The sequence below is a fragment of the Agelaius tricolor genome, unplaced genomic scaffold (assembly GCF_023055355.1).
Source record: "Agelaius tricolor isolate 1412-34295 unplaced genomic scaffold, bAgeTri1.0.p SCAF_53, whole genome shotgun sequence".
Lineage (NCBI taxonomy): Eukaryota > Metazoa > Chordata > Aves > Passeriformes > Icteridae > Agelaius > Agelaius tricolor.
In genome coordinates, this window is record NW_027269313.1 from 1,644,149 (window position 1) to 1,672,013 (window position 27,865).

General features: G+C 40.9%; 1 long non-coding RNA gene across 1 annotated transcript in view; it reads right to left on the reverse strand.

Moving 5' to 3' along the window:
• Nucleotides 1–6,090: 6,090 nt before the first annotated feature.
• Nucleotides 6,091–27,865, reverse strand: part of LOC139604584 (uncharacterized) — a 186,257-nt gene continuing 164,482 nt past the window's right edge. The window contains exon 2 of the long non-coding RNA XR_011684013.1: nucleotides 6,091–6,248. This is a non-coding gene — a long non-coding RNA (uncharacterized lncRNA). The remainder of the gene's footprint in view (nucleotides 6,249–27,865) is intronic.

Below are 27,865 nucleotides of genomic sequence, written 5' to 3' on the forward strand. Positions count from 1 at the left end.
CCCACGCAGGTCCCCAGCCACAAATTTTCCTAAAATACTTCAAGTACAGCAGACACCATTGCTCGATGTCCTTGTTTTTCTACAGCTGCATCTCCTAAGGAGATAGCATTACATTTATCAGTGTAGAATTCTCAGTCTCTCTGACTAATTTGAAATTGGCTAATTCTACTGTATAGGAAAGTGCTCTTAGTTCAGTATTCCCCTCTAGGTGCTGTCTGGAAGCGACATTCTACCTGTCAAACTGATTTTATATTTCTTCAGGGCTCTGAGATGGAAAGTAGGAACTATCCACTTATGCCATATGTTATTTTTGTTGCAGGCATGAAAATGGATTTTCTTTTGGCCTCCCTCTACACTCTACTGCTACTGGCCAAGCTGACAGCTGGGTCCATAATTTCTTAACACCAGGAACATGAAATCTCACTCACCTCAGGATCAGCTCCACTGAATACACGCTTCAGGTGACCTGTAGTGTGCAATGGAAAATGAACCAGATGCTTTGAGAAAACTGCTTGGGCTTGTGAAACCCACAGAACAAGTCAACCCAAACAGAGATGATTTCCCATTTCACAACATCCCTCCAGGAGACAGGTTTCATTCACACAGCAAGGAATAGATCAGGACCGTATTCTTGCTTGTGCCTACACTTGTGCCTGTTTTGTCAGTAAATGACTACAAACATGATGAAGAAAATTCAAATTGCTCTTGAACACTTGGTGTTCCTCTTCTACCAAATACATAAAACAGCTTTTTTCATCTCTCCCTCGAGTACTTTTTTTTTTTTAAAAGTCAGTTGCATGCACCAATTCTCGTTGACTTGCTGGAAACTGTTGCCCAGAAAAGCTTCCCCAAAATCCCCCTGAGCTGCAGCAGTTCTGTTGTGAAACAGCACAACGGTAACTCCAGGGTTCTGGAGCAGACACTCAGTGCTTTGGAGTTTGCATTTCATTGCAAAGGGAATCTCTATTTTAGCACTCACTAAAGGATCAAGTTAGACAGTCAAATCCCTTCAGGACAAAATTTTGGAAGAAAGAAGCTTTCCCTGAATTCTGGGAACAACTGCAGAGTTTTTAGAAGGCATTCCGTGAAGGTCTGCCAGTCTACATTTTCCAAGGTGTCTTGCTTGTCCCAGCAAACTGAGGAAATGACAGACTCTGCTGCCACAGACTCTCCCGTGGAGGGAACAGAAGCCCTGCAGGTTGCCTTGCAAATGCTGCCCCTGTGGCTACAGACACCCCCTTTTTAGCTGAACACCTTGACAGGAGCTTGACCAAAGCAGTGGCATCCTAATGCTCTTTCTGTTTCAAAATCAGAAACTCAGTCACTAAGAAAGAGCAGGAAGACATACAAAAGCCAGGTTAGGTTACACCCTAACCTAAGCAGAAGAGGAAACATCTACTTACGTGCAAAGTGGGTAAGGAAATAGGCACCATAAGTAACGCCATATGCGGCGAAAAGGACAGGTGCCAGTCGCTCAATCATTGTAATCGTGGCCTGCAAGTCTGCAGGCTGCGCGCACCCGGTAGAAAAAACGAGGCTCCTGTCAGTGTGCAAGAGGCCACTAACAAAAGCCTTGTCCAGGAGGATTCCCCTGAACTGAGCAAGCGCTAGGGCTGCTCTGACACTCAGGCCTTCCGTGCACCAAGGCACCCTTCTGATGTCACCACGACAATGTGGCAACCATGCCCTGACATCACAAAGCAAACGCTCCATGTTGCTCTGTGAGTTTTTGTCAAGCACTAACCAACCTTCCCTACAGCAAACACAAAAGAGCCTGAGAAGTTCTCCTCTGTCACAAAGTAGCACAAATTCCCCTTGTGGGCCAAAGCCTGTTGTTCAAGGGATCCAAGAGTGCCCCAAGCACCTACAGCCTGTACCCCAACTGAGCACTCAAATGGGACCCAAGCAAAGGAAATCAGACTAAGAAAATGGGCTAAAGCATTGCCCATCTGAGAAATGAACCTTCCTTTAACTTTTTTAGAGGTTTATTAAACCTTTAGAAAGGACTGAATAAAGAAAGATTGCAGCACTAGGAGTCTCCATGATTAGCAGCCACATGCTCATCTACAAAAGCGACGCTCTGCCTTTCATACCCTTAGCCCCTGCAAAAGTTTTGTCAGTCAACTCTTTCTCTGCTGTCCATTGGTGGAGATTACTTTCTTACATCTTGATTGGAGGTCAGGGGTTGTTCCACCCCTCCTGCTGGTCACAAGCCAGCCCTCCCCAAATGCCCTGACTACCAAGGCTATTACAAGGGGGATAAGGAAGAGGACTATGGGAGGACGTATTACAATAACAGCACTTTCCATTTGAACATAATATCTGTCCACATAATAGCTATCTCCTAATTGTGAGAGCCAACTATTACTTTACTCACCTATAATGCACAGAACCAGGAGAGAAGGCACTGTTGGCATCACAGCTGAAATCATTCCTAACATATCCCCCCACATATTTGCACATTTATTGGACATGGCCAGGACTCCTGTGGATGTACATCTCTGCCTTTCTTCCCCTTTGGAAGCAGTCAAACTGGCAACTCATGGGGAAACCAAGGGCTTTGTGGGGGCTGCATTGCTCTGCAAACACCCAGGCCAGGCGTGGCACAGAGCTTTGGTGCCTAAAAAGATCAACCAGAGGAAAACAGCTGAAAAAGCTTTCATTTTGACCTTCCCTACCTGCTAACAGAAGTTGCCAAAATGAAAGTTACCAAGCGGGGCCTGATCCCTGCTGCCAGCTGAGCGTTAGAAAGGAGGCATCACTTTATTTCAGTGCTGGGTGCATAGGGAATCACTTCCCTAAGGCCTGCACAGCCAGCAATCTCACCTACCAGTTTGTACGCATGGAACTAAGACATGTTCAATACTTTGCTGAAACTCACAGGCTAAACATTACCCCAGATTTATTGGCATATTTCAATCACTTCTCAGAATTTATTGGCATCAGGGTAGGAGTGTCCTGTAGGTCCCTGGTGGTTGCTGCCACAGGTTCAGGAGGAGACCCATGCACAAAAGAACCTAAGACGCAACTGAGCTTGCAAAGCAAATTTATTCCATTAGTTGCAGTAGCAAATAATACATACCAACCCCTGGATTCCCAAAAATCCACTGAGCAGAAGAAGGAGATATGGAGCGTGGTGCTCGCAGCAGGGGCAGGTAGGCAGTGCACTTCCAGGACATGCCCTGGATCAAAACAGTGTGCATCTCATCCTTCTCACCCTTCCAGCTCAGAACCAGGCCTTGTATCTCCTGCTCAGGAGTGCCATTTTCCCAGTTACAGCATCAGCTCACACATGGCTGGCTGTGAGATGATGGCTCAGGATGACTCCATGACTCCCTGCCACCAAGGGCTCCATGATGCACTGTTCCCCTTTCAAAGCTTGACTGCTCACTGATTGACCAATAGATTGTTTCTCTTTCAAGGGTCGCCTGTTATACAAGACACTTTTCTTCATTGTCTTGTCAACCTGCTCAAACATGGATCAAACATGGCAGGGCCTGGGACACGACTCCGGTTCCTGACACAGTTGTTTGGGAAATAATCCCATTGCTCAAACTCTCATTTGGTAGCCAAGAGCCTCCTAAAAACACTTTCTTCCGTTTCTTTGTTTTGTTTGTTGTGTTTAATAGCATTCTGCTTGACTGCTGAACATCATTGGACTGAAGTTTGTGTTTATACAGTGAGTTCTTAGGTGTCTGTTAATCTAGTATCCCAACTCAACTGCTTTTCTGGTTGCTAAAAACAGCTACCATAAAATTGCCTGTGGAATATAATTGTAGCTTTTATTTTCTTAAAGCAGAGCATGTTTGGAAAAACAGAGGGGTACATTTAAGGTACATGAAAATGATCTAGGAACAGGATCAGTTTGCATAACAAAAATAAAAGTATCTAAAATGGGTGGTTTCAAGACTGTATTTCAAAATCAGATGGGATAAGATGGCAGCTCTGAATGCAATTTCTGAAATACTTATTTTCTAGATGTCTCGCTAGGAAAAAGAAATAATGCAATTAAGGTTGGAACTTGAGAAAGGAGAAGCTCTTCATCAACATCTGGAGATTGAAATGACATTTGCTAGAAAAGAAGCTAATTTACAGCTGTATTCTGCAGAGCATGAACTGTGTGATGCAAAAACCAAAGTTATGGAACTTCAACGTAATCTTCAAAAAAAAAACAAAAACCACAGGCCAGAGGATACATCCGTCCCACGTTATTAAAAAAGCAGAGATTGCACAAGGTTTTACAGTGACAGGGTTTTTTGAAAGTCTCTTATTTTCTTATTTGCCCATGTCTTACTCATCTGCTTCTATAAGCTCATAAGAGTTTGCAAAACCCTTGCTGTCTCGTACCAATTAAATATAACCTGCTAAACCTATCAATACCTTTTTTTTTTCTCTTGCTCCTTACCTTCTGTTATTCCTTCCTTCAGTGGGGAGAGAATTGTAATTAAGGAGTCCCTCTCCACTTCCTGCTTATCACTATATCCAGCCATTCTTCCTTTTTATTTTCAGGGGGGAAAAACTAAAATCAAATCCTGTTTATTTGTTTATGCTCTTTCCAAAAACTTTTTCTTTTCCCCCAGGAGTTCTCATCATGCTGCTTTTCTCTTTCACCTTTTCAGATATTTCTGGCTTTTTGTTGCTCATATCTGGCCTCTTCATGTCATCTTTGGGTTTGTTTTTATACAAATAACATGGGTTATGCCAGTAGTATGTGGAAAGGGTATGTGGAAGGGTTTTACCTACATATTTTTCCCCTAGTAGTTTTGCATTCACAAACTCAAATTTTCTTAATCCTTCTCAAACAGAGAGAGATTTCTCACTCTTAAAAGCTGGGGAGTTTGTTTTTTTTTTTTTTCTTTTGTTTCCTAAGTAAATATAATACTGTTTAAATTCAGTCCAGGAAATGTATTTGTGAATCTTTGGTGTTCACTGAAAAGACTGGAGGACTCCTGGAGTTTGTAAGCTTATAAGGATGGAAGGAGACTCTGAAACTTGAAAATGCATTTAAACTGCCAGATTTTTAAAAAAAGATAATACGAATTCTGCACTTTCATTCATTTGGAGAACACACAAATTACAGAAATCTTGGTTGGTTTAAATTTCTCAAGCTGTTTTTTTTTGGTTGGCTTTTTTTGTTTGTTTTATACTTTGTTGTTTTGTTTTTCCCTGGTTTTGTTTTGATTGTGACAAATGTCAAAGAAGCCAAATAGTTGTAGTGTTCTTCTCATTTCTTTTTCAGTTTTTAACTTACTGCTTCTTCTTCCCTATCCCTTGGAGCCTTGCTCACCTCATGTGGTGTATTTGATACAACCTCAACTTAACTTCTTGGACAGAGCACCTCACTTGTGCCCTTTCATTAGTATTTTCTCCAAGATATTTTTCTGCTGCTCTTCTTGAGGTTTGACTTCCTGACATCTGACAGGTCTTTTCCATCATTGTGTCCACAAATTCTCTGTGTTTTCCCAACATGTCTCTTCTGGTTTTCTCACCCTTCTCCATCTAGGAAGGAATTGCAGAAGAGTAGGATGAATTTGAAGTAAAAATCTCTTAGAAAGTGGTGATCACATAAATGCCAACATAGCTAGTTGTACTCAGTAACATAAAAAAATACTACAAAATATTTTGACTGAGTTTGTGAAATGAAGCAAAGTTCCTAGTAAAACTGCTTTTAGAAAAGAACTCTTCCTTGGCATTTAAGCTTTCACAGGGAAGTAGATCCAGTATTTCCCTATCTTGGGGCAGCCATTGGGCTGAAGATTTAAATCTCTTGAGCAGCAGTAAATTTCCCCAGAAAAGCTAAGCCTTTGCTCATTAGCCCAACCTGCCTAAGGTTCTCCTAGAATCATTTTCATGTGGCAGGTGGCTGTCTCTATTGTTACTTAAACTGAGCTTGAAATTAATTGATACAGACTGAAATATCTCATAAATATTTGGCAATAAGCTAGCCAAGTGTTACAGAAAAATGTAATTAAGTTATTAAGTTCCCTATGCTATAGAGGCCTCACTTGAAAGAGTTGAATTTTTATTCCTTTCCAAAGGGAGAAGAGCTTAAATTTGAAATCTTAACTTTTTGAAATCTAATTTTTTCAATGCTTTTGAGAAATCTTCAAAGCAATTCTATGTCCTTGTGTGAAAGATGCTACAGGAACACAAAATGTGATTGTTTCTCTGTAGTGAAACTGGAAGTCTTACCATTCCAGTGTTTCACAGGATATCACAATACACAGAGGAACTTATGTTCATTATACCTTTTTTTTTCTGGACATGCTTATTTTTTTCTTTTTCTTTTTCTCTTTTTTTTCTTCTTTTTTTTGTAAACAACATTAATGAATGACAACCATCAGCAGAAAGCATCAGGGACTGAGAAAAGAATTCAAAGTGATCAGTGGCAGTTTCAAGAGGAGCAACAAAGATTTGCAGTGGAGAGGGATAACATCCACAGAGTACACCTTGCTGAGCTAGAATTCCTTTTTAAAGAAAAAGCTGAAGCAGCAATGGCTTTTCAGGTATGATGTAGTAATAGATGGAAAGTTCCATGAGATGCTGGCTGAAAGTGTTTTGCTGCAAAGTGTGTGGTGGGTTGGAGTTTTTCTGGTTTAAGGGAGAAAAAAATCCCCCAAACAGCTAAATACTGCAGAATAGTTCTGAAGATTACAGAAGTCATGAAGTTACAGAATTATGAAGTTACACTTGGTGTGTGATGCTGGTTTGGGGCTTTGATGGAAGGTGTTGTGCCTGTTTGTCATGGGAAACACCTAACCCAAGTTATCAGTACACAGTGGGAGTGAAAACAGGAGCTTGTGGACAGGACAGGAGCTGTGGACAGGACCTAATGTCCTTCTCAAAAGAAGCCAGTTTTTATTCAAAGCTGATTCTTGCAAAGGTAGGGCAGGATATAGGCTGTGAAGAAGCCTACTTTTAGATAGAGCTTTCTTTTTTAAGTTGCCAGGGGCAGCAGGGTCAGCTCTGAGTTCTGCCTAACAGTGAGTGGCTGAGTTAGTTTGAGGAGGCTCTGGAAGGGTATTGCCTTCTGTTGTGCACAGTGTTTTGTAGAAGCTACCTTCAGAGAGTTTAATGCTGCATCAAAAATCAGTGTTGGAAAAGTATGCCATGCTCTGTCGAGTGATGTTTGTCCTTGAAAAAGGACAAAAGGAGCAGTGTATGGCTCAGGACATTGTCTTCTCTGTCAGTTCCATATCAGTGTTCTCTGACAGTGGTTGTAGAGGAAGGGGTTTTGTTGGTAAATGTATTAAAGCTACAAAATTGTAGGAAATGTAATTCACATGAGTAGACTAAGATTGCCATGAATGCATCTAGCTCCTTAAACAGGCCAGAGTGAGCTGTGGGGTTTCAGAATCTTGATGTCACTGAACTCAGAAATCTTTCAGGACTTTCAAAACTCACTGCAAGGAAAATGCGATTCCCTGCTAGGTGTCAAACCCTAACCTGCCTTCAGTAGTAAAAATGTTACATTTTTCCACTTTGCTTTTGTAGCTGTTCCCCTGCCCACCACCCTAGAGTTATGTTATGTATAATTATAAAATGCTAGGAAATAAAAAATCTTACATCTTGATTGTCCTTGACTGCATGGAAAGCTTAATTCATTTAAGCTTGTCAGATGAACATCAGAAATATGTGGGTTTATAAATGATGACTTGGAATGCATTGCGGTCTTTTGTGTTGTGTATTTATAGGCCCAGTTTAAATCCTTTAGTTATTCTGAGTTTCAAAATGAAATGAGTTCTAAAATGAAAGGAGATTTAATTGTGGTCTTAATACGTGCAGAGAAGTGGGATTCTGAGCATGTAGGCAAATCCTGGCTGGAAAAACTGCACTGCACAAACCGTAATTCTGAACTTGGCGGTGAAAATGCTGAGGTAGGCGTGGGAGTGGAGTCATGGAGTATTGAAATGTGCCTCTGGAACGAGCACACAGGAAAAATCACCCTCCCTGCTTTGTGACAGGATCTATTGGGCGGATCCTGGCCTGGGGTAGGAGGGGTCGGATTCGGTAGGAAGGGCAATAGCATCAGCTCGTGGTTAGGCAGGAGTTCATATCCCTTCACGTTTTTTTCCTTCAAATACTTGGGAGAGTGTGTCGTTCACAAACGGTTTAAAAAAAAAAAAAAAAACAAAACAAAAAACCAGCTGTGTTTGTCATGAGCAAATATTTGTATTTGCAGGTGGCTATGGGGATAGTATTCAACAGTCATATCACCTCCAAAAAGTTCAGAAATTCTTCAAAATTCTGAAATCCTACAGCTCATGCCGACTTGTTTAACAAGCTTGATATACTCACAATAATTTTAGCTTTCTAATGTTAATTATATTTCCAGTAGAAAACATTTAAAAATTTTTTGTTGTATTTCACAGCAAACTATTTGTTACTTATTTCACATTTCCCAGTTCACATTTGTTAATATTTGGAAGATAAACTTGAGGAAATAAATATTTCTCTATCTTTCCCGTTATAGAGAAGAAATGTTAGAAAATGTAGAAAACAGTTCATTTTGGCTTCTTTATTTCTTTATTTTGCATTCTGAAGGGTAGAAGCCTGTCTTGCTGGATGTGCAAAGCTAGAGGATTAGCTTAAATTTAATCCAAATTCATATGGACAATGGGGATTCTGTAGCAGTGACTTCATGGAGCTGCAGTGTCCAGTAATGTCAATAATGCTTCCAGCCTCTAGCTGAGTTCAATTTCTGTATGCAGAAATTGAAGTGGGGACCATCTTCTTTTATTCTACTGAGGACTTCATAAGTTTTTAACTTCAGTTTCTAGAAAGAAGAAAATGCTTTTCAGAAAAGCAGAAATCAAAATTATTTAGTCTGTGGGACTAACTGTTTCTAAAAACATCTGAAGTTTCAGCAATCAAAGTCATAACAAAAATGAACTTTTGTCCCCATGCATAATTTCCCCAAGTGACCTCTGTTTCTATCATTGCCACTGAGCTGGGAGACAGAAGAGATTGGAAGGGCTGTACTCTTTTAGGGAAAGGTTTCCAGTGGAGATCTGGTATTGATTTTAATGTTACCACAGAAGATCATGTTCACAGTGATTTTTGGGCCAACACAGATTTCTTGGTGGTGAATCAACAGCACCTCTGCTGTTGGGTAAACACTTCTGTTGACGGGTGCTGGCGTCGTAGATTTTAAAATTCTAACATCATCTTCTGATGCAGTCTCCATTCCTCTCAAACTGCAGTTGAACTCTCAACTGCAATACTTTATCTTAGAAAAAGTGCCTCTTGATGTATTGATTTATTCCTTTACCTATTTATCTTTTCAAAACTAATGCTGCCCTGCAAAGCATTGCCAAGAAGTTGAAGGATATGGAGGCAGAGCACAGTGGCTGCACCAAGGTGCTGAAGCTCCAGGCCGCCTGTCTGGAAATCAAGAATAAACGGCAGGAGAGGCTCCTCCAAGAACTGGAGGTAAAGCTTTCTGCCTGCTGCTGGGAGCCTCAGCAAGCACTGGCACAACTGAGCAGTTTCATTTCTGAGGGGTGAAACCTCTGAGTTAGGCTATGGGTGCCCCGTGTTTGATTAACAAAATGCAGAGCATCACTTGGCAGGAAAGGTGGATTCACAGGTGAATGCTGCGAGCCTGACCTGAGAGTGGTGTTTGAACTGCAGATGGAAAGGGCTTTATGTCACTGGGAAAGTACTCTTAGCAATATGGGTACAGAGGGAGTATTTGCACAGGATTTGTGATTTTTTTATTTTTTATTGCAGCATCTTAAGCAGATAGATCTTGTGGGAGGAGGCAAAGCTTAAGCCTTTTGGCTGATGCTTTTGTGGAGTGGGTTTGGTAAGCTCTGTGCTGTGACTTTCTCTTTAATAGGCCTTCCACAGATCTTTGTTTCTCAATTATTTCCTTTTGTGAATGTGTGAGCTAATACAGAGTTTAAATTTATTGCCCACAGCTTGTATGTTCATTTTATGTATTTATTTATTTTTCAGTTAACGTTTCCCTAACTGAAGTGCTTGGAGTTAGGATTCAGTCTCACATGCTTGCTCCTTTGCTTTAGCTGTCCAAAATCAATGACTTGACTTGTATCTGTGTAACCTTGAGTGTCTTAAATTACTTTTCATATGAATGTCCTTTTCTTCATCTTTCTGGCATCACTTGAAGGCAGAAGTCATTTTGGGGTGTATTGTTCTTTTCAAATCAATCATCAGTCAAAGTGAGATGATGCTTTTGAAAGGAAACAATGTAGTTGAAATTTCATGTGAATTTCTATTATAGAGGCTCTGTAGTTACTGCTTCTGCTAAAACCATTTTTTCAACTGAAATACCATGTCCAGGCCTTTATGTAGAGACAGGTATCTGTGCCTATAAAAACTGTAGCAAGAACATAATCCTACATCAATTTCTTTAACTAAATAGAAAATATGACTTTAATATCCTGGATATGTAATTGTTTCCTTTTATTTATTTATTGACATGAGTTTTCACAGTTCCAAAGTGCAAGTAGTTCAGATACCACAGGTTGGTTTATGGAGCCCTAATAAACTGAAGAAATTAAGTTGTCTTTGCATGATGTTATCATCTTTCTGGACTTAGATATTTTTTAAATGTACTTCCTTTTAGGCAGCTGCAGTGAAAATAAAGGAACTGGAGGATGATGCTGCAGCAGCAAGACGAGCACATGTAGAATGTAAATACACTACAGAAGTCATGCAGGTAAACTTTTGATTAAATATTTGGTAGAAGTTTGCAGTAAAATAGAAGATGAACTTGTAAAGGTGCAATCTTCCAAAAATGTTAAGACTTCCTTGCTCCAGGGGAAACACTGATTTTTTGCAATGATTGTCAAGACTGTAAAAGGTAATAGAAAAATATCTCCTTGATTTCCAGGGAACCATCAAGTTAATAGAATCAATAGTCAAATAAAATGTCACATTCTTATGTTTAACAATTCAAAGGAGCATTGAAAGAGTGAGGGAAAAGGAAATGTTTCACAATAGTTAAAGTGCTAAAATATTCTGTCCTATATCTTTGGAATGGGCACTTAGGTAATTTCAGATAGAGTGCATTCACCCAGTTTCTCTAGGTGTGAGATATTAATGCATCCTGAGACTGCACTTCCAAATGTAACTATTCAGAGTATATTTCAGCTATTACATCTGCTGTTACCAGAAAAGTTTGAATATATGAAAAAATGCGATATGCATACTTGAATATTAAATTTTTGTATTACTAAACTGTGTCACACAGGGTTTGATCCATTGAAGCAATTAGGGTTTATTAAAAAAAATAAGTGAAAAACCCTGTAAGATGATTGTTGAGTGATCTTATACTGACTAACGAAGCCTTCCTACTGGATTTTTGAAGAACTAAATGAGAAAACAAAAGGGAATTTCATATTTTTTCCTGGTTTTCTGAGGAACACAAACAAGCATTGCCACTTCTTCAGTCAATTATTTTCTTATGACCTTCTCTAAGTACAGGCACTTGGATTTCTGAAGTGATGATTAAATAAATTGTGATGATGCAGGTTCTTTTATTCCCTCTCTACTTTTACAACATACAAAGGAGCTGGAAAAGTAACATTCCGTGAAGTTAGAGATTTATCTTTTATGGGTGAAGAGCTCAGAAGGTTTTCTTCCTTGTTTATGTAGATGAACAAGCTCCACATGAGCTTTGCTCTGAGTGCAAGTGTAGCTTTTACTGTTAATCCCACCCTTTTATGACTCTACTTCATGAATAGAATTCCCCTGGAAAACTTCAGTATTATAAATAATGGAAAACAGGAAAATCCAAACACCATGCAAGGAGAACAAAATGTGCTTTTGGTCCACATATCTATTTCTTTCTGTTTTGAACTCCATGTATTAATCCATTTTTATGTGCGTTAAATGCTTTCTAATTCCATATAGAATTAATAGAAGATATTCACCTATAAAAAGCAGAACAGAACAGTGAACAGCATTCAAGACCATGGTAGTCTTTCCTAACTTCCTTTAACTGCAGTCCTATCACTTGGTAGTTGAGAATTCAAGAACTCGAAAGCATTTTGAATGAAGAGCAATGCGGCAGGAGAGAAGATTTTCCAGAAGGGATAGCAAGGGAAGATTTCAGAGAGCCAGTAAATGCACTTGAGACAGGGAAAAAAGCCTAAGTTTCCTTTTAAAGCCATTGCAAAATGGCAGTAGACAGCCTCAATACAACTCGCAGTTTATAGTCCCTGCATTTTTCAGTCAGCAGAAAATCTGGTGCAATGTGCCAAACCAAACTAAAGGTTCAGAACCTGGCAGTCCATTAATAACAGGCCCATATCAGTAACCAAAGGTATCGTGAATGGTACAGATAATAACTGGCCTGTTACAGATTATTTGCCAAACCAGAAATTTTGAAAATCATAGTTATGGTTAGGTCCAGCCTGCAGCAGTGGTTGGGGTGAGTGTAGGAAAAAGATATCCAGCAGGTCTAGAAAAGATGGCTTTTCTATATACACTGATATTATTATGAAAACATTGTTTTCCACTTCAGTGAGTCAGTTGGATCTCTAAGACTCCTGTCAAGAAGTTCAAGTGTATCATTTATAGTGGATAATCTTTGTTTTCAACTTTTGAATGGCTGTAGAAAGCTTTAAATGGTTAAAAAATATTGAGAAGTGTGAGAGCAGAGGAAATCTCTTGGAATGTTTCCTGGCCAGCACAGTCTGCAGTGCCTGTGGTAGCAGAACTTGGGTGAGCTCTCTTTCAGCCTAGAGCTATATGGCTCTGTATACACAGGTGTTTATGTTGACTTACACAAGTAGTAGTGGAGAATGAAAGAAACTGTGTCCGGTCCGGCTGTCTGTCTCTGCCCGGACACGGGTAGAGTGGTTCTTGGGTGGCACGCGTTTCAAAGGACGAGTCTGGACTCTTCAGCTTTTCGATCTTCAGATTGTTTATTGTTCCTTATCTACAAAATTTTCTGTCTGCCCAACAGAGGCCTGATCTGCAAGGCAGCCAAGGCACTCTGACCACCCACGGGGCGGTCATGTCTTTTTATACTAAAATCTACGTACATGATATTTACCTTTATTTTCCAATACTTTTCACCCATGTTGGCAAGTGCACCTTCACCATGAACCAATCCCCAAGTGCCAACATCACCACAGAAGATGGAAGACAAGAAGAAGAAAGAAGGACGAGACACGCCCTGATCCCTCCATCTTGTCTCCATAACCCCCCTGTACCAAAAACCTTGAAGTTTATATTTCACCCTATAAATGTGTCCCTGTTACACCCTTCACTCTAAAGTGATTCTCATGTCCTCAAACTGCTGTCACTTCTATGGATGGATCAAAATCAAGCCACCAAGCACTCTTGGCAACATTGCAGGATTTCCGAGACCCCCAAGGGTTCCCCTGGTAACTGTGGACATCCGGAGTGATGTGCTGAGTTCCCACATTGGGGATACCTTCTTCTGTGGAAACTGACAATGGCCCTGCCTTGTCTCACAAGAAAACACGTCAGTTTTTATGCTTATGGGGAGTCTCACACAAACTTGGTATTTTGCATTCACCAATTGGTCAAGCTATTGTTGAACACACTCATGCACTTGAAGCATGTTCTGGAAAAATATAAAAGGGGAATGCTGGGAGAGACTTAACACAGTCTACTAGAAAAAGCTTTATATCCAATTAATCACCTTACAGTGCCAAAGAATTCAGAGATTCCTGTAATTCTGAACCATTTTCTCTCGTTGAATTCAGCAGGTGAGACGCACCTGCCTGGAGCCAAGGTCTGGATATGGGACCTTGCCACCAAGAAGTGGGAGGGCCCGTGCCACCTTCTCGCCTGAGGCGGCGGGTATGCATATGTCTCCGCAGGTACCGGGGTACGATGGATACCTGCAAGGAGTGTTCACCCTGACTTGCAACATCAGAAACAGAATGTGGCCAGCAGGCAACCTTCAAGCAGTGGCCAAAGTGCTGACCATCAATCATCAGTCTGTGAATGATGATCAAGACACTGACCATCAACAAGCTGAGCCCTCTACAAGTGGGGAATGAATATTTTCTCTTTTCTTTGTTTCCAGAAACAGATTGTTGACGAGTTAGACTCCCAGTGTTATCAGCAGATTAACAATGTTGCTATACTAAAAGTTGGTAACTGACTTTTAGAATTAAGAGTTAAAGTTTATGGAATGTAATAGAATGAGATCTCTTTGACCATTCTGAGCCAATGTCTGATTGAGGTTTTGATCGATAACTGATAAAGCTCTGGAGCTGTGTTTATTCTCTTTCCTGCAAGGGATCCCACAGGATCAAACAAACACCGCCTCCTCCTCTAAACAAAAAGGGGGAATTGTGAATATCCTCAGTTCAGTCCAAGAAAGAACAGAGAGAATTTCTCCCAGGCCAAGCCTGGGAAAAGAATTAAAACAATTATTATCTCTCCTTCTGTAACCCTTGTTTATAGATATGGTTCTCCAGAGTGTGCTAGTCATAGTTCACCAATAGTGTGAGAGGTTTTTACTTTGAGACCAACCAAGTCTCGCCTTAGTGAGTCACATTATAAAAGACACACTCCCTTGATTCAATTGCCTTCTGATCCAGCTTCTGAAGACTGGAGTCTTTCATTCCATCTCTGACTCAACAGCATCAGTGAATTATTCTACTCATTCATCTGGAGGTTGCTGAGGCAGCAGCAATGCAGTTCAATATCAAAGATTTGTTATTGTTTAGGCCACATTATGAAATCTCTTGATTATCTATGTGCAGCATGATTTATTCCTTTGGCTAATATTTGTGCTCTTGGTAAGCAGCTATGGATTGTAGGAGACATTTTAGATCACAGACTCTATAGTTTCCATCTAGGAAAAGTAATATTAAAAAAGCTTTCATATTCTCCACATTTTGTTATTTTAAGCCATCTAAACCAAGAATCGCTTTTGCCTAAGTTTTTGTCTTTGCTCTTCTGGGCTGCTCCAGGATTGTATATGAATGCTCATCAAGTCTGTGATAACCAGGTATCTAGAATTTCGATATCTATAGTTTAGAATATCTAAATATTCTATAATTTAAAACCAGATATCTAGAATTTATCTGTAGTCTCAGCACAGCTGTCTAATATTGTTTTAAATGCAAAATGTCCACAATATGACCAAGACCTGCAGAAAATGCCCTTTGGGACATGCAAAGAAAAAATGTCATATACCATTAAAATTGATAACAAATACTCTTAGGCAGCTACAGAAAGTCTCTATAGTAGGACTGCATCTTCTTTGCATTCCTTATTTCCCCCATTCCTTATTTCCACAGGTGTATTGTAGTTAGAGATTTAATCATTTTGGGCTGTACTTTAGTCTCCCATGTACCTGTGCCTCCATGGGAGCTTGTTTAGATAGATAGATAGAGATAGAGATATATAGATTTATACACATCTACATCTAGAGATTAGATACAGCTATAGATATAGATATATAGATATCTATCTATATAGATATGTAGATGTCTAGATATATGGATATATGAAAATCTAGCTCAGCTTGGAGGCATGAGGGTCTGCAGGAGATGTTGGCAGCTGCAGATGTGCTCAGCTGGCACTTCTGCTCTTAATTCTCAAGACAAACCCAAGAGGCTTTGTTGAAGAGGTCTCCATCGGTGGGAAAGCAGCTTCATGAAGGGCACTGATTTTAGGAGTCTGACTTTTGAAACAAATGAATCCCTTTGCTGAATGGCTGTGATATTTAGCAGGTATGAATGGTTATAGTGAAGCTCACTTAAGGAGAGGGTAACACACGTATGTGACGTAGCAATAAAAAACCAAAAAACCCACACAGTTGGGGTGCACTTTTTGACTCTTCACTGTGAGCTGTCAGCACTTTTGTCCCTACTCATGTGAGTGCTAGAAGAATAGAAAGGAGAACAGCAAATTCCATTTTAAGAGTGCTGTGAAATACCAAACTAAGACTAATAGCAGAGGAATGATTGTGATTTATAAGCATGTATCTTGTTTTTATTGGAGGAAACAGACTGATTACAAAGGATACGAAGATCAGTTTAATGTTTTCTCTGGGATCTTTTCACAAAGTTAATTATTTCCAATTTGCATTTTCCAACCCACTGCAGTGAGCAAGAATCCTTTCACTGATCTGAACTGACCTAACTTTTTGTCATAGTAGAAAGCACTTATGCATGGATATTTATTAAAGATGTCCTAGCCAATCTTGTCTTTTTTTGCATTTATTCTGGTGTTTCTACTGTTCCTTTCAGTCAGCAACTAACCAGCAGACTTCAGATAGCTTCAGAAATTGCTTGACATGGTTTGACATGATTTGATTCTGCCTGTGTTTAACATCACTCTTCAGACGGTACTAGGTGTACTTCATGCTTTTCTTACTTTCTTTGTACAGTCCTACTTAAAAAGAAATGATGGAAAAAGACATGAAAACTTATACAACTTGAAATAAAAGTTTTGGAGTCATAGCCATTCAGTGTATAAGATAGGTTAAAATCTGTATTATGTGTTTCTGTGCTTTTATTCTCAGCTCTAAGCTAAGTTTCTTTTTGATCCCTATATTGCTTCATTGCCTTCTCTGAAGTGCAGCTTTCTCAGGCAGGTCTAGGGGACTCCCTATTGTAAACACTATTTTTCTCTTTGGAAAACCAACATTTTTTCTTACCCATAAATCACAGATCAAGCCAGGAGAGGATGTTTTTCCAATATCCCTTAACTGCTTTATTAAACACTGCTCAGAGTATGGGAGGATTACCATCTAACACATGAAATGCAAGTTGGTCCCTTCAGGCTTTACTCATGATGCAGTTCTTGAGGCACAGAGAGGGATTCTCCACCAGTTCCTGAGGAAAGCAGTTCTTGACCATACGAACTGCCAGACCAAACAGCACCGAGTAAAATCATGTTCTCCTCTGTGTTTGGTACATCTGCTTCCCTGGAAGACACAAAATAAAAACTGATCTTTGAAGAGTTAGGTTTTAATAGAATTGAAGAGTTGTTCCTACTGCCTATTACTACTTTTGCCCGTCCCTTCAGGATGGTAAGAGGAACAACTTGGAGTGACTGAGAGCATTCAGCTGTTTATTGCAACTTGCAGAATGAGTTGGGAGATGAGAGAGCAAGTGTGTTCATGTACATATTTGTGTATGGGGTTTAGTTACATAGATTGATATCTGTATAGGTAGAGGCCTCTTTTTAACCTGTTTCTCTGCTCTGCTTCCTCCCTCACTTCCTGCTTTTCCCCCGGTGCCCCCTGTGTCCCCTGTCCCTGTGCTGGGTCCCAGCTGGCGGCCGGGCCGGGCGGAGCAGCACTTCCAGCCCCGGCTGTCCCTGGAGCGGTGGGAGCTGCCGCTGGCCCCAGGCACTGTCCCCTGAGGAGCTGCTGGAGGATGGTGAGACAGAGGGGGCTTGTGAGAAAAAGTGAGGGGAGAGAAAGAGGGAAAAAATTCTCAACACCAGTGTCTCTGCTAGCAAAAGGCAGGATTTCTCTGTTAACATTACAAAACAAACAAGCTCCAGTTGCTGTGAAATTCCTCTGAGACAGTCTGTAATTTACAAGGTTGTGAGGGAGGAAAAGAACAGTGAGAATTCTAGTGATTCTGAAGAAGTTAACATATTACATACTAATCCCCCTACTTTACCTTCTTTTGATTCAGGAAATAATTGAAAAAGACTGACCAATTGGGGTAAGGTGAGATGTAAAGTCGTACAAGATAAAACCATCTCCCAAGTGATCCCAACTTATTACCCCCAGGGGCACGATGCAAACTAACAAATTCCAAATTAATTTATTTTTAAAAAAGCTTTTACCATGAATATACTCGCACAGGAAATGTATTCACAACAAAAACAAGATTTTTTCATTATAGGCAAGGACAGTAATAAAATTCTTGGACTTTCAATTTTTCCAACTGTTGTCTCAGCAAATTATAATGAAGAGCTGATGATTTCAGCTCTTACTTACAATGCTCCACTGGAAATTGAACCAAAACCAGCAATAGCTATCACTATTACATTACCAGTGACTAGAAATAAGTAAGTTGTATGCTGAAAGTTCTTTTGAGAGTTTTAAGAGTTCTGGCCCAATGCCTAATGTCCTTTGGATAAACATGTCAGCAATGAAGGGCCAGAGCTGACATGGAGTCTTACACACCTTGGTCAAACCGTTCATATTGCAGGTATGCTGGACACAGGGGCAGACATCATTGTGATTTCTTGTGCATCCCGGCTGTGCAATTGGAATTTGGTGACAGCCATGGGTGCTCTCACAGGAACTGGAGGAGCTATCTTGTGTCTGCAAAGTGAATTCATGATTACTGTTACAGGTCCCAAGGCAAGGACGGCAACCATCCGTCCCTTCGTGGTGCAGAAGCCCATCACAGTACGGGGGAGAGACGTGTTGTCCCAGTGGGGAGCAAAGACAGAAGTGGGTTTTTGACAAAAACCACAGCAACGCCTGCCACTCTGAAATTACCATGGAAAACCAATCAGCCAATTTGGATTGATCAATGGTCTCTTAAGCAGAAAAAATTGAATAGTCTCAAAAAATTAGTAAGTGAACAAGTACAAAAAGACCACATCAAACCTACAAAGAGTCCCTGGAATTGCCCAGTTTTTGTCATTCATAAGAAGACTTATGATTCCCGGAGATTGCTCCACGAGCTGAGGAAGATCAACAAGATCATAGAGGACATGGGGCCTCTGCAACCTGGACTTCACTCTCTTTTGATGATTCCACAAGACTGGCCTGGCCTCTTGTTGTCATCTCTGGATGCTGACAGAGGGAGAAACAGACAACTTTCCCAGGCATTGTCCTAGGGAAGTTGTGAGAATGCTCAGAGAAAGAATGAAAGCAATTCTTATCTTAATCTCTGCACCTGGTATTTGTGAACACGTGGACTGTTTGTACATGTTTATGGAAAGATATTTTTCCAGAAGATGTTGCTCCTCATTAACCAGTGGTGTGAGGGGCGTTCAAGTTCTGGGTGAACGATCTTGCCCCTAAATATGTGAAGTTCCTAATAAATCTCGCTTTATGCTCTCTGATCCTAGGAGTCAATGTCACCTTTCTTCATCCCTTCCTAACTCAACAGCGACAGTGTACCACAGCAAAACCCAGTCTTAAGTAAGAACTGTGTGTAAGATTTCATGGGGTCAAGTTATTGATTTGAGTATAATGCAAATACTAATAGAATAAGGGATGGATAATGTCTTAGGTTGGAAAATGTGTCTGGGAGTATGTATTCTATTGCTGTCTGTTAAGAGATTGGGCAATTATCTTCTGCTGATTGGGCCACCTGTTAAAACCAGGTGGGGCAGTTTTCTTCATCTCTTCCATAACCAATCCTCCCTCTGGAAAATATCTTCTGTTAGTGGGCCACTGAATCTCACTGCATGACTGAAAAAATTGCATCATCCCATTGGGAGATGCTCTACCCAGGGGAAGGACCCAAGCATTCTTACCTGGATATAACCTGCAACACCACAGCAGCCTTTTCCCACTAGATTCCCAGAAGAGCAGCTTTCTTTCAGCAGATTTCCAGAAGAAGACCAAGCGCATCTACACCACCACTGGACCTTCAGAGGAAGACTGCACCCTTCTCCAGGATCACTGCTTGAAAAGAAGCACATCTGCCACTCCAAGAAAGCTACAGCCACCATGTATCTTTGGACTGCTCCCAACACCCCAACCAACACAGTGTCAGGGCATATTCTGACTCTGTCAATAGTTTGTTTTTGTACTAGTGCATTTGTATTTTTATTTTCCTAATAAAGAACTATTATTCCTACTCCCATGTCTTTGCCCGAGAGCCCCTTAATTTCAAACTGATAATTCAGAGAGAGGGAGTTTGCATTTTCCATTTCAAGGGAGGCTCCTTCCTTCCTTAGCAGACACCTGTCTTTTCAAACCAAAACACAAGGCCATGACATTCCACAAGAGGAATCACTGGTGTACATATCATGGACCTCTCCCAGTCCTATTAAAGTATTGAAATCCTGGTTTAGAATAGACAGATATGAAACAACTATGAGAGACAGAGACTATAATGGCTTGTGATTGATTTATTTTTTTTAGGAATGGGGAAAAGTACCCAAAAGGTGTTGTTTTATAACATTTTAAAATAGACTACATAAAAATTAAAAACTGCAATAAAAAGAGTTCTATAAATAAGTGCTTTTTCATTAGAAACACAGAAATGTGAAGATATGAATGACATTTTCATAAAAATATGAAATTACAAACCAATATATACAGTGAACTACAATAGAAAGGTAGGGAAGAGTGTACTTTATTTAGATCTTCTTGTATTGCTGGAGTATTTTCCTTCTGAAGAGAAGCTAGTATTTCAATGAAGAACTCTCTCACATCTGATAATTAAATGTCCTTCTTTCTTCTACTGCTGGGTAAGACATCCCGGCTGAAAGGAGCTACTGAAGGCAAAGAACTGGTTCTGCGTGGTCTGAACCTGAAGGATGAAGAGCCAGTACCAGCTCTGTTTCCTGCCAGACGGGAGGGCATGTTGCTTGAAGGCAGGGTAAAAGCTCTGTTTCGTCTGGTGTGGGAGGATGCATCCATGGAGGGCCCACTATTGGTTCTGGTTGGTATCAGGTTGATGGCTGGTTCCATTGATGACCCAAAACCTGTTGTGTGTGGCATGGCACGGAGGCTGTGTTGGTGTCAGATGCGCTGTAGGGTCTGGCCGGTAGCACAACGGGAGGTACGTTGGTGTCAGACACAGTATGGACTCTGTGTCCAGGCACTCTCCGCTGTGCTGGGGGTAACAAAAGGATAAAAAACAAATCAAGAGAGAATCTATGGTTGCTGTCAAATGCTGCTCACAAGGGCACGTATGTGAAGTCCTTATAAATGTTTGCTCCTTAAATGCTTCTTTGAAACACATGGCACCTGATTATTAGATAGAAATATTTAATAGACAAAGGACATTAGCACAAGTATCCTGCCCCATAAATTGGTGGTATAGCACTTTAAATCAAGTGCTACAAGTACTCACTTCAAGACATCTTTTACCTCTCATCATATTAACTCCAAAGTTGTGTTTTGTATTCAAGGAAACAAACTTATTCTGCATGTTAATGGTTTATAACAGAAAGAAAGGAAAAAGCCTTTGGCTCTTAAAAAGAAAGCAAGAAAGCAAGCAAGCAAGAAAGAAATTAAAATAGGTTAGAAAAGAAAAAATTCAAAAAGAAGACTTACCAGCAGGAGCAGAAGTAGCAGGTGTACGGGGTGCTCTGGGTCCAAAGCTCACCTGAAATATATCTTTTCAGAGAGGATAAATTTACTTCAGAGAAGGTAAATTTTAAAAGCAAGGAAATGCACAGAACTGAAATGGTTGTGTTTGCAAGAGAAGATGATTAAAAAACGTTAATGGTATAAAACATAATGAAAGGAAGAAACATTTGGCAAAAAAAAGAGAAGAGAAAATAAGAAAAAAAATTTAAAAAGTCACCACCCACCCACTACTGCTACTCTATAAAAGCAAAAAACCACCCACCCACTACTGCTACTCTATAAAAGCAAAAAAACCATAACAAGCAAACAACTGAAAAAAAACCCCAAACCAAAAATAGCCAAGCAATTGGGCACCTATAGGAAGAACCACGGTAGTAATTTTAATCCCTGTTTTAGCTTTCACCACCCCTTTCTCTTCTGAGAAATGTCTCAGAATATTTCTGTTAGCAATAGTTTTAATGCTCCACTATGTTTCCAATTAAGGATTGTTGTATTTGACTGCAGAAGCTGTGCAGCATGAAGGGAGATGCTGGCTAGGAAGCCACAGCCCAGGGACTACAAGTGTTTGACAAGCAGACTTAGCATCATGAGCTTGTGCTGGTGCAGGAGGTGTACGAGCAGCTTGGGCTGAAAGAGGAAACTGAAAAGAGGCTGTTCAGAGAAAATAAATAAATAATTACTTCAGAGGAGGTAGATTTGTAAAAGCAAGGAAAGGTACAGAATTGAAATGTTTATCGTTGCAAGAAATGGCTCTTTCAAAATGTCTGCAATAGTGTTATTGCTCCATGATGTTTACAACCAAGTATTGTTGTATTTGTCTGCAGAAGTTGTGCAGCATGAAGGAAGATGCTGGCAAAGAACCTACATCCAAGTGACTATCATTTCTTGTCAAGCAGACTTCCCATCAGGATCAGGAGTACGAGGTGAAATGGGTCCTTGGGGTACGAAGACAAGCTGAAATGATTCTGTGTAGAGCAAGGAAATGTACTTCAGGGAAGGTGCATTTTAAAAATATGGACATGCATGGAACTGAAATGCTTATGTTTGCAAGGGGAGGCTATTACAATGATTTATCACATCAAGAATATAAATGCCTTTCAGTAAAAAAAAAAATTGAAAGCGGAGATAATTTTAAACAAGAAAAAAATTAAAACCTAACACCAAACCACCCAGTGGAACCACTCCCCCAAACCAAAGAACCCAACCAACCAACCAAATCCAAACTGAAAACAAAAATTTTGCATGCAGTCGAGAGCCAAAAGAAAAATCCCACAAGTGATTTTAATCCCTGTGTTAGGTTTCACCATTCCCATTCTCTCCTTTAAAAACTCTCACATTTCTGTTAGCACTCGTTTTATTGCTCCATTATGTTTAAAAGCAAGGATTGTTGTATTTACCTACAGGATCTGTTCAGCGTGAAGGGAGATGCTGTCTAGAAACCCACATCCAAGAAACTATCATTTCTTGAAAAGCAGACTTAGCATCAGGAGAAGTAGGAGCAGCAGGTGTACTGGCTGCTTGGGATGAAATTGGAGGCTGAAAATTACCTGTTGAGTAAAAGTAAGTTTGAAAAAACAAGGAAATACTCAGAACTGAAATGCTTATGGTTGAAAGGAAAGGCTATTACAAAAATGTTAATGGTTTAAAACAGAAAGAAAGGAAAAAGGATTTGGTTAAAAAAAATGCAATTAATAGATGTCATAAAAGAAAAAAATCAAAAATAAAACAACGCCCACCGACAAGGACCACTTTGAAAAACCAAAAAGAATCCAACCAACCAAGCAGCTAAACCCAGACTAATATAAAAAATATCTAAGCAAATAAAAGACCCATAGGAAAAAAAAATCCTCCAGCGTTAATTTTAATCCCTGGGTTAGCCTCCAACATCCCCGTTCTCATCTTTAAAAAGTATTACACCATTTCTGTTTGCATTAGGTTTAACGCTCCATTGTGTTTATAATTAAGTGTTGCGGGATTGGCCTCCAGAAACTGTGCAGCATGAAGGGAGATGCTGGCTAGGAACTCACATCCCAGTGACTAAAATTGCTTGCAAAAGAGACTTTGGAGAAGGAGCAGGAGCAGGACAAACAAGAGGTGTACGAGCTGCTTGGGGTGAAACACGAGGCTGAATATTATCTCTTGTGGAAAAATAGGATTTACAAACCAAGGAAATGCACCGATTGGAAATGGTTATGGTTGAAAAAAAAGCCTATTGCAGAATATGAATAGTTTGTAACAGAAATAAAGGAAAACCAATTTTGCAATTAAAAAAAAAACCAAACCAGAACGAAAGCAAGCATGCAATTAAAAGAAGTAATAAAAGAAAAAAAATCAAAATGCAAACACCCACACATCCACATCAACCACTCCCCATGGATGTGGGCTCTGAACCCACATCCAAATGACAATAATTTCTTCACCAGCAGACGTAGGAGTAGACGTAGGAGTAGTACTCAATAGCAGGAGTAAGATCGTTAGGTGAAATAGGTCCTTGGGGACGCTGTGAGGAGTCTGTCCAGAGAAAGTGAATTTGCTTCAGAGATGGTAAATTTTAAAAAGCAAGGAGATGTAAGGAATGGAAATGGTTTTAGTTGGAAGGAAAGGCAATGTTGGGTCCAGAGACAGTACAGGTTCTGTAGGATGACACACCGGCAAATACCTTGCTTCCAGACGCAGTATAGTGTCTGCTGGGTGAGCGGCCTTCAGTCGCACTATAGGATCTGCTGGGTGACGTACTGGAGAGGCTGAGCCGCTTCCGGACACAGAATAGGTTCTGCCGGCTGTCATACTAAGGAGGCCTGAGTCGGTTCCAGATAAAGTATAGGATCTGCTGGGTGACAAAGTGAAGACAGAGTCGCTCCCAGACATAGTATAGGTTCTGTCGGCTGTCATGCTACTGGAGCCTGAGTCGGTTTCCGACAGAGTATAGGTTCTGAATCTTGGACGTCCCCAGAATGCTGGAATAAAAAAAAAAAAAGAATAGAAACAAATGAGGAGAGAATCTACATTTGCTGTTAAATAGCTCTGACAAGAGTAAGGATTTGAAGTACTTACAACTGTTTGCTCCTTGTCTTAATTGCTTATTTGAAACACATGGCATAGAAATATTCTATATTAATCCTTAATAGACAAAGGACATTAGCACAAGTATCTTGCCCTAGGAAGTATTGTAATCAGAGGTTGTCTGAAGTTCCACATATTCTCACAGACATATTTTACCCCTCGTCCTTATAATTTCTAGGGTGTATTTTTAATCAAGGAAACAAACTTCTACAGTCGGACAAAAATTTGAATCCCTGTGTTAGTTACACCACCGCTTTCTTGTCTGAAGAATGTCTCAGAACATTTCTCTTTGCGCTAGGTGAATTGCTCCATTATCGTTACACTAAAGTGTTGCTGTATTTGCCTACAGAAGCTGTGCGGCATGAAGGGAGATGCTGGCTAGGAGCCCACATGCCAGTGACTAGAGTGACTGCTCTCCTGAAGAAGAGACTTACCAGCAGGAGCAGGAGCAGGAGCAGGAGCAGGAATGACAGCAGGAACTGGAGCAGGAGCAGGAGCAGGAGGAAGAACAAGAGCTGGAACTGGAGCAGGAGCAGGAGCAGGAACAGGAGCAGGAGCAGGAGCAGGAGCAGGAGCAGGAGCAGGAACAGGGGCCGGAATTGCACGAGCTGCTTGGGGTGAAACACGAGGCTGGAAAATATCTGTTGAGTAAAAGTAAGATTTAAAAACTAAGGAAATGAACTGTTTGGAAATGGTTATGTTTGAAAGGAAAGCTTAATATAAACTGTGAATGTTTTATATCAGATAGAAATGAAAAACCCTTTGGTTATTAAAAAAAAGGAAAGGAAGGATGAAAGAAAGAATGAAAGAAAGAACGAAAGAAAGTAAGAAAGAAAGAAAGTTGGAAAAGAAAAAATTCAGAAATCAAACACCCACCCACCTACCCACCTCAACCACTCCCCAACACTAAAAAATGTCCAAGCAACCAAACATCAAAACCCAAACTAAAACCAAAACAAACCCACAAGGACATAGGAACGAACAGAAAACACATTCCAGTAATGATTTTAAACCCTGTGTTAGCTTTCACCATCCCCTTTTTCTTCTCTAAAACATATCACAACAATTTTGTTAGCACTAGTTTTAATGCTCCTTTATGTTTTCCCTTAAGTTGCTTTATTGGCCTACAGAAGCTGTGCAGCATGAAGGGAGATGCTGGCTAGGAACCCACATTCAGGGGACTACAATTGTTTGACAAGCAGACTTACCTGCAGGAGCTGGAACAGGAATAGTAGGTGTATGGGGTGGTCTGGGTCCAAAGCTAATCCGAAATGTATCTGTTCAGAGAAGGTAAATTTTTAAAAGCAAGGAAATGCATAGAACTGAAATGGTTATTTTTGCAGAAGATGATTAAAAACCATTAATATGGCTTTATAATAAAATGAAAGGAAGAAGCCTTTGGGAGAGGAGGGGAAAGGGAGAAAATAAGAAAAAAAAAAAAAAGTTAAAAAACAAACACCCACCCACTCACTATTGCTACTTTGCAAAACAAAAAAAATCCATGCAACAAAGCAACCAAGCAAAAAAAAAAAAAAAACAACAAAACCCAACCCTAAAATAGCCAATCAAATAGGGACCAATAGAAAAAACCCACAGTAATTACAGAATTCACAGAATGACTAGGTAGGAAAAGACCTTAAACATCCTTGAGTCCAACCCATGCCTTAACACCTCCACTAAACCACTAAACCATGGCACTGAGTGCCACATCCAGTCTTTTTTTAAACACATCCAGGAATGGTGACTCCACCACCTCCCAGGGCAGACCATTCCAGTACTTTATCACCCTTTCTGTAAAAAACTTTTTCCTATTATCAAACTATATTTCCCCTGGTGCAGCTTGAGCCTGTGCCCTTGGGTTCTGTCAGTTGCTGCCTGGAGAAGGAGACCAACCCTCACCTGACTGCAACCACCTTTCAGCAAGTTGGAGAGAGTGATAAGGTCACCTCTGAGTCTCCTTTTCTCCAGGCTGAGCACCCCCAGCTCCCTCAATCATTCCTCACAGGGTTTGTGCTCCCAGCCCCTCACCAGCCTCGTTGCCTCCTCTGGATGCCCTTAAGCATCTCAAGATCCTTCCTAAACTGAGGGGCCCAGAACTGGACACAACACTCAAGGTGTGGCCTCACCAGTGCTGAGTATAGGGCAAGGATGACCTCCCTGCTCCTGTTGGCCACACCATTCCTGCTCCAGGCCAGGATGCTATTGGCTTTCTTGGCCACCAGGGCACACTGCTGGCTCACGTTCAGCCAGTGTCAAACAGTAACCCCAAGTCCTTTTCTGCCTGGGCACTGTCCAGCCGCACCATCCCCAGCCCATAACATTGCAGGGGCTTATTGTGGCCAAAATGCAGGACTCAGCACTTGGATTTATTAAACTTCACCTTGTTAGACTCTGCCCATCCATCCAACCATTCCAGATCTCTCTGCAGAGCCCTCCTACCCTCCAACAGATCAACACACACTCCCAGCTTAGTGTCGTCTGCAAACTTACTCATGAAAGACTCAGTCCCCTCATCCATGGCATCAAGGAAGATACTGAACAGAGCTGGCCCCAGCACAGAGCCCTGAGGGACACCCCTGGTGCCTGGCTGCAGCTGGATGCAGCACTGTTCACCACCACTCTCTGGCCCGGCCATGCAGCCAGCTCTGAACCCAGCACAGAGTGCTCCTGCCCAAGCCGTGGGCTGCAGCTTTTCCAGGAGTGTGCTGTTGGAGACAGTGCCAGAGGCCTTGCTGGAGTCCAGGCACACAACATCAACAGCCTTTTCTGCATCGACCAGGTGGGTCACTTGCTCATAAAGGGAGACCAGGTTGGTCAAATATGACCTACCCCTCCTAAACTCCTGCTGGCTCCGTCTGATACCCTGGCCATCCTGTAAGCGCTGTGTGATGACACTGCATATAAACTCTTCAGTCCCCCTTACTGGGGACTGAGGTCAGGCTGACTGGCCTATCATTAACAGGATCCTCCTTTCCACCCTTTTTATCAATGGGTGTCACATTGGCCAGCTTCCAGTCTTCTGGAACCTCACCAGTGAGCCGGGACTGTTGGTAAATGATGGAGAGCAGCTTTGCAATCTCATCTGCCTGCTCTCTCATCACCCTGGGATGGATCCCATCTGGACCCATGGATTTGTGAAGGTCCAAGCAGCTCAGCAGTTCTCTGACTGCCTCCTCTTGCATAATGGGGGGACCATTCTGCTCCCCGATATCATCGAGCAACCCAAGAGGACAGTTGTCCTGAAGGCAAGCCTTCCCACTAAAAACTGAGGCAAAGAAGGTGTTAAGCACCTCTGCCTTCTCCTCATCTGCAGCTACTAAGTTCCCTTCTGCATCCAATAAACAACAAAGGTTGATCTTACTCTTCTTTTCCATTTACTAAATGATCTTTTACCATTAATCTATTTACAAAAGCATTTTTGATTATTCTTTACAAAAGTCAACACTTTAAGTTCAAACTGAACTTTGGCCTCTCTAATTTTTTCCTACATGCTCTAGCAGCCTCCTTAAATACTTCCTGAGAGACCTGACTCTCCTTCCAAAGAGAATACATCCTTTATTTTATTCCTAAGTTCGTCCAAAATCTCCTTGCCCA